Consider the following 8,042-nt stretch of genomic DNA (forward strand, 5'->3'; position numbering starts at 1 on the left):
ATGCGGGTGATATGGGTTGGATCCCTGGGTCAGGAAGATCCCCTGGAGGAGGAAATGGCAACCTGCTCCAGTATTCTTGCCTGCAAAGTGCCATGGACAGAGGCATGCACCTGGGGGGCTACAGTACCTGGGGTCTCACAGAGTCAGACATGACTGAGCACACATGTATAGGCCTGGCATATAGATCTGGCTTGTCAAAGCATCACCTGATTTAATTATTCATAACAGTTGTCCTTAAAATATGGATAAAATTATTAAAATTTTTTTTGCTTGATGACGGAATGTTCTTTCAGTTTTAGTGAGACCTACATGATTAAATAATGTACAGAAGCCTGTCACATGGGGCTGCGGGAGAGTTGTTCTTAGCCAAGTGTTCTCTGCCCTGCTCTTTGCTCCTTAATCATGGTCTACGAGGGATGTTGAACTTTGCTCCCCTTCTCCGTTCACCCCTCACAACCTAACGGATCCAATTCCGTTTGAGCCTGTTGTGTGCCCTCCTCCCAGATAAGGACAAACTGGTCTCACTTCAGCAGTGTCTTTGTACACTGAGGTCTGTACCAATGACAAGTCACGTTCAGGCCTGGGAACACCTCCTCAGTGACAGGGGGGAATCGTGGTCTGTACCAATGACAAGTCACGTTCAGGCCTGGGAACACCTCCTCAGTGACAGGGGGGAATCGTGTACTGCTGGTGTCGGCTGTAAAAGAGAACCCAAATACTGTCAAATCGTCTCCATGCCAACAACATTCACAGTACAGCTACAGGAATTTGTATCAAAAACCCTTTGAGTATCCTTTTTTTCCCCTGAAAGCTTAGGTGAAGTTTAACTCCTATAACCAACATGAAACCCTGATCCTCGAGGGTATAGAGGTAGAATTGTTGCAAAGAAAATATTACCCAGGGAGAGACCATTGATTTTAAACTTTGCCAGATGAATCTAAACCGTAATATGCTGTAAAATGCTCGAGGGAGAAAGAGTTCCCTTCGTCTCCACTCTCTGAACTTTCTTCCTGGATACATTCAGGCAGTTTTCCAATTCATGAACGCTTCCCTCCAGCAAGGTCTGATCATTGCAAATGCATTGCTGGTATGGCAGACTCTCTTCTTTGGCAGAAACCCCAGAGTAAACAGATATGTGCCCTGGAAACCAAGTCCCCACTCCTGGGAAGATCAAACCAAAATGAGCTGTAAGAAAGTCACTCTTCAATTACACCGATTTCTTCTAAATTAAGCAGGGCAGGAAAGCACAGACACTGGGAACACGGCTATGAAGATAAGTTTGCCTCATTTAGCAGCGGTGGTAAACCCGGGAAGACGGCTCACATGAGCAAATGCCAGTAACACAGGTAAACAAGTGTTCTCACCTGTCAACAGCTGTGTGGGTTTGCGGAGCCAGGTGTGCTATGCACACTCAAACTCAATGCCACATTTATCATTTATTAGGAGCTATCAGAATGCATCATGCAGACTATCCCTCTGGCAATTGTCACAAATAAAGCTGGGTGCCATTTGTCAGGAGCCCCCATTAAGTGGATTCCCAAGCACAATATAAATCAGAGATCATATCAAATAGACTTCAGTAAAAATCTGTACTGTGACTCATAGTGAAGGATAACTCCTCCAAAGCCATAGTCCTGGAGGATTTCCACAGCTTGCTCAATTCTGGTATTTTTAAAAAAGCAATGAAAAGCTTTCTTGCAGATTTTTTTTTTTTTTCGGGCGGAGTGGGGTATATACAATCATTTTTTTTTTAATTGCAGATTACTGATTAAACTGCTTCACAGCCAGTAAAAAGCCAGACTTGCCAATGTTCAAATTGTATCATATATTGTCTTTTAATAATAGGAGAGAGATGGGGCTGCAGTTTATAGGTGTTAGGCAATTATTTTTAAAAAATATTTATTTAAATTCGTGGAAGAAGCACTTCCACGAATTTGAAAGACATATTGGTTGATGTGATACCTAAGGAGCAGACCAGAGTGAAGGCCTTCAGGCAGCAACATGGCAAGATGGTGGTGGGCCAGATCATTGTGGACATGATGTATGGTGGCATGCGAGGCATGAAGGGATTGGTATATGAAACATCAGTTCTTGATCCTGATGAGGGCATCCATTTTAGAGGCTACAGCATCCCTGAATGCCAGAAACTGCTGCCAAAGGCTAAAGGGGGCGAAGAACCCTTGCCAGAGGGCTTATTTTGGCTGCTGGTAACTGGACAAATCCCAACAGAGGAACAGGTATCTTGGCTCTCACAGGAGTGGGCAAAGAGGGCAGCTCTGCCTTCCCACGTGGTCACCATGCTGGACAACTTTCCCACTAATCTATACCCCATGTCTCAGCTCAGTGCAGCTGTTACAGCTCTCAACAGTGAAAGTAACTTTGCCCGAGCATATTCAGAGGGTATCAACTGAACCAAGTACTGGGAGTTGATTTATGAAGACTGTATGGATCTGATCGCAAAGCTTCCTTGTGTTGCAGCAAAGATCTACTGGAACCTGTACCGAGAGGGCAGCAGTACTGGGGCCATTGACCCTAAGCTGGACTTGTCCCACAATTTCACCAACATGTTAGGCTATACTGACGCTCAGTTCACAGAGCTCATGCGCTTGTACCTCACCATCCACAGTGACCATGAAGGTGGCAACGTAAGTGCCCACACCAGCCACTTGGTGGGCAGTGCCCTTTCAGACCCCTATTTGTCCTTTGCAGCAGCCATGAATGGGCTGGCAGGGCCCCTGCATGGACTGGCAAATCAGGAAGTGCTTGTTTGGCTGACACAACTTCAGAAGGAAGTTGGCAAGGATGTGTCAGATGAGAAGTTACGAGACTACATCTGGAACACACTCAACTCAGGACGGGTCATCCCGGGCTATGGCCATGCAATACTAAGGAAGACTGATCCACAATATACCTGTAAACGAGAGTTTGCTCTGAAACACCTGCCTCAGGACCCCATGTTTAAGCTGGTTGCTCAGCTGTACAAGATTGTGCCCAATATCCTCCTAGAGCGGGGCAAGGCAAAGAATCCGTGGCCCAATGTAGATGCTCACAGCGGGGTGCTGCTCCAGTACTATGGCATGACAGAGATGAATTACTACACAGTCCTGTTTGGGGTATCACGGGCACTAGGTGTATTAGCACAGCTCATTTGGAGCCGAGCCCTAGGCTTCCCTCTAGAGAGACCCAAGTCCATGAGCACAGATGGTCTGATGAAGTTTGTGGACTCTAAGTCAGGGTGAAACTGAAGATGGGGAGGAAACTATCCACCAGAGAGTGAGGGATCTTTAAAAAAAAAAGTATACTTTTGTTTCAGGGCTTTTAAAGACTTAAGATTAAATTGTATCTGAGGCACTGATGATAAGTCTGAGGTTAAAATATAAATTAAGATTTTTAAAAGAAGAAAAGTAACCCGTTCTTCCCTGACCAGCTCCTTTCCCCTGCCTGGTGTGAGTTGCCCACCAACTGTAGGATGACCAGGACTAATGCATGTAGTGTGGGTTAGGTTTCACCTCACCCCCATCTTCAGAGTGGGAATCTGGCTCCTCTTTCCCTAGGTCAAAGCTGGTTGCAGAGAATTTGCCATCACTTCAGAACTTTTGGTTCTACTCTGTCCACCCTTTAATAGACCAGCAAACCAGGACTCTACCCCTTCTGTTTCCATAGGAATCATGTTGGATTGTCAGCTGTACTAAGCCCCATTAACTTCTCCCATGCACACAGACACTTCCTAGCAAGATCTATTGGGTGATGCTGTGGCCTTTTTTTTTTTTTTTTGGTTAAGCTACCAGATGATCATAAAGGCCATGGTATTTGTTGTTGACTGGCAACCAATATTTGGTTTTTATTTTTCTTATTTTTCTTTTTTAAAATTATCCTATTAAAATTAAGATCTAGGAGTGTTCTATTCCCCATTACTTGAATACTCACCTCTTTCCAGACTTTCTATACCTGCTGCACCTCAAGCCAAGGTTGCTGTGGACCTTCCCTACTGGTCTTTCCTAGAGACCTCTTTTCAGTGGGTATATACAGCACTGTCTATTATGTGGTCTTTCCTAGTTATTTGGCTTTATCAGTGCTTAATGTGAACTAAGTTTTTACTTCCTTGGAACACAAACCACTACCCTCTGACCTTTTTTTTTTTCCCCTTTAATATGCTATGGGCTATAGAACAGGGACTTAGGAAAGACCAGCATGATATCTTCATGGCCTGATCCCAGGAGTACTAGTACCTCTTTCTGAACAGGGAAATGATTTTTAAGATTGGGCATGGTCTCCTTTGACTATCAGGTGCTGGGGCTGAGGACATTAAAAATAGTAAACCTCCCTCCTCATCCCCTGCCACAAGCCAATATCCCTTTATTTATCAAGGTTCTTATCCTGTCCCTTCCCCAAGAGCTCACAGTACACTGTTTGTTTTAGAATCCCCATATGCACAGGTTTCAAGTGACTCAGAAGGTTTTACTGCCTTTTTAAGAAAGGATTAAAAATATACTCCTGCTGTGCCCCGCTTCCTCCCTTGCAACTCCTGCCTGTGTTTGTGTGGATTCCTAATCCCCAGAACCATGCTGTTGAGATGGATAATACTGTCTGTAAACCCCTGGGTAACTGTCATGATGCAGACTTCAGGTTGTTCTGTATAAAATGCAAAATAAATGTTTTTATTAACAAAAAAAAATTATTAGTAAATAAAGTGACAGATTTTATTTTCTTGGGCTCCAAAATTACTGCAGATGGAGACTGCAGCCATGAAATTAAGAGGCTTGCTCCTTGAAAGAAAAGCTATAACAAAGCTAGACAGTGTATTAAAAAGCAGAGACTTCACTTCGCTGACAGAGGTCTGTATAGTCAAAGCTAGGATTTTTCCAGTAGTCGTGTACAAATGTGAGAGTTGAACCATCAAGAAGGCTGAGCACCAAAGAACTGATGCTTTCAAACTGTGGTGATAGAGAAGACTCTTGAGAATCCCTTGGACAGAAAGGATATCAAACTAGTCAGTCCTCAAGGAAATCTACCCTGAGTATTTATTGGAAGGAATGATGCTGAAGCTGAAGCTCCAATATTTTGGCCTTCTGATTCGAAGAGCTGAATTATTGGAAAAGACTCTGATGCTGTGGAAGACTGAAGGCAGAAAAAGAGGGTGACTAAGGATAAGATGACTGGATGACATCACTGACTAACTGGACACGACTTTGAGTAACTCCAGGAGATGGTGAAGGACAGGGAAGCCTGGCTTGCTGCAGTTCACGGGGTTGCAAAAAGTCAGACACGACTTAGTGACTGAATGATTTATTTACTTGGAAGCACCAGGTCTTAGGTGTGGCACATGAATTGTTTTAGCTGCAACATATGAACACTTAGTTGAGGTATGTGGGATCTAGTTCCCTGACCAGGGATGGAATCTGGGCCCCCTGCATTGGGAGCATGAATTTTTAGCCACTGGGCCACTCCAGGCAATTAGTTTGATGGTAAATTTCTCCCACAGCTATATAATAGATCAATAAACTAAATAATCCTGTTGTGGATACTGAGCCCCTTGAATAGTGAATCATAGAATTCATGAGTTGAAAAGTACCTTGTGAAAAGTGAAAGTGTTAGCTGCTCATTTGTCTCTGACTCTTTTCCAACCCAGCCAAGCTCCTCTGTCCCTGAAATTCTCCACTCAAACATACTGGAATGGGCTGCCATTCCCTTCTCCAGGGACCATCCACAGGGATCGAACCCAGGCCCCCTGCATTGCAGACAGATTCATTACTGTCTGAGCCACCAGAGAAGCCTGGAAATTATCGCATGTGTGTGTGTGTGTGTGTGTGTCCAACTCTTTGCGACCCCATGGACTGTGGCCCACCAGGCTCCTCTGTCCATGGCATTCTCCAGGCAAGAATAATGGAGTGAGTTGGCATTCCCTTCTCCAGGAAAGTAGCTTAAGAATTGTCTAAATTATCCTCCCTGGTATCTCACATGGTACAGAATCTGTCTGCACTGCCGGAGACCTGGGTTTGATCCCTGGGTTGGGAAGATCCCCTGGAGGAGGAAATGGCAACCCACTCCAGTATTCTTGCCTGGAGAATCCCATAGACAGAGGAACTTGGTGGGCTACAGTCTACGGGGTCACAAAGAGTTGGGCATGACTGAGCAACTAACACTTAAACTTTTCGAATTATCCTCTCTCCGACATGGTAAGATTTTAGAGAACATTTTTAAAGTTTCCATGAGTTTCTATACAATTATTTCTAGTGATAAAGAGCTCAGTCTTCACAAGAAATATATTTTATTTCTGAAGATCACATTCTCCAATTAAGTTAAATTATTCTTCCTTTTAATTTTATACACTAGTCCATTTCAATCCATTTGTTTCTACTGTTTCTCACAAGAGTGTAAGCTTCATCAGGGTGAAGCTTTTATCAAGTGCATTTTTTTTTAATTTCATTTTATTTAACTTTACAATATTGTATTGGTTTTGCCATATATCAAAATGAATCTTCCACAGGTATACATGTGTTCCCCATCCTGAACCCTCCTCCCTCCTCCCTCCCCATACCCTCCCTCTGGGTCGTCCCAGTGCACCAGCCCCAAGCATCCAGTATCGTGCATTGAACCTGGACTGGAGACTCATTTCATGTATGATATTATACATGTTTCAATGCCATTCTCCCAAATCACCCCACCCTCTCCCTCTCCCACAGAGTCCAAAAGACTGTTCTATACATCAGTGTCTCTTTTGCTGTCCCTTATACAGGGTTATTGTTACCATCTAAAACTATATCCTTTAGTATGTGTCCTGGCAATGGGCAAAAATATTTAACGTTTATTGAATGAGTGAAAAGACAGAAACTAAACCTCCTTCTTGCATGCATACCTGCCGTCCCTTCAATCGTGTCTGACTCTTTACGACCCCATGGACTGCAGCCCCCTAAGCTCCTTTGTCCATGGGCTTCGCCAGGCAAGAATACTGTAGTAGGTTGCCATGCCCTCCTCCAGGGGATCTTCCCCACCCAGGGATCGAACCCTCTTGCGTCTCCTGCATTGGCAGGTGAGTTCTTTACCACTAACGCCACCTGGGAGACCTCCTTATATCTAGATAATCATGAAAATGTTTAACTAAGGGCTGTTAAAATCCTTCAATTCACATCTCATCTTTCAATTGTTACTCATAAATCTTTACTGTTCTGATTGCTCACCTGTGGGCTTAAGTATGTGTATGTGTGAATAGGCACACATGTGTGTGTGTGTTTGCAAAAGAGAGAGAATATACGCCCGTGCCTTATCACATTAGTGCTAGTATTCCTTGGGCATTCCCAACTTCACAATGGTGTGATTGCTTTTACCCATCAGGAGTGCTTTGTGCTTGTATATGGAAATCGTGGTCTACAAATATAACTCATAAAGAGGATACCACCCACACCTACTTTCCAAATTTCCTGTTTCTTTCAAAGTCATAGATTCAATATGAACAACAATATCTATTCCTTCACTCTATTAGTTTCTTATGCAGGACTTAAATTTATCTAAAAAATAGTCCCCATCAAAAGGAAGATAGTTAATTTCTAATTGATGCTATAGAATTCTGTAGGGATCCTCAAAATTTAAATTATAGTGAATTATAGTTTGCCTTTTTTTTTCCCTTTAAAATTGGAGGCCTCAGAAACAGAAAATTCCACTTTTCATCACTTCCTCCTGTCTTTTGTTGTTGTACTTAATTCCCAGATTCATTAGCAGCTAGAGCTGACATTTTTCCAATCATTAGCAAAGGTTATACAAACTTCCAGAGGTTGGTTCTTCCTAAGAAAAATAGTTCTTGTAACAAGATATTTATTTAATATCTCCATGCAGGAGACAATTCTAAGTGCCATTCCTTACAGAGATTGTATTTGGAGTGAGAGAAATCAAAGAATAAAGACAAAATTGTGAGTGAAGAAATTAATATTAGGTAATGACTGTGGAAAAATAAAGTAGATTATGTGTTCTGGCTAATGGATGGGAGGGACACTGCAGAAGTGGCATTGGAATAAAGAAATGAAGGAGACCGGGCTTAAAGTTTAGGA

General features: G+C 43.1%; 1 pseudogene; it reads left to right on the top strand.

The window, feature by feature from the left end:
• The first annotated feature begins 1,089 nt into the window (after positions 1 to 1,089).
• Positions 1,090 to 4,675, top strand: LOC147363895 (citrate synthase, mitochondrial pseudogene; annotated as a pseudogene).
• The last annotated feature ends 3,367 nt before the right edge of the window (positions 4,676 to 8,042 follow it).

The sequence above is a fragment of the Bos grunniens genome, chromosome 10, assembly GCF_055505025.1.
Source record: "Bos grunniens cultivar Pamir isolate PY7600 chromosome 10, Bosgru_T2T1.0, whole genome shotgun sequence".
NCBI lineage: Eukaryota > Metazoa > Chordata > Mammalia > Artiodactyla > Bovidae > Bos > Bos grunniens.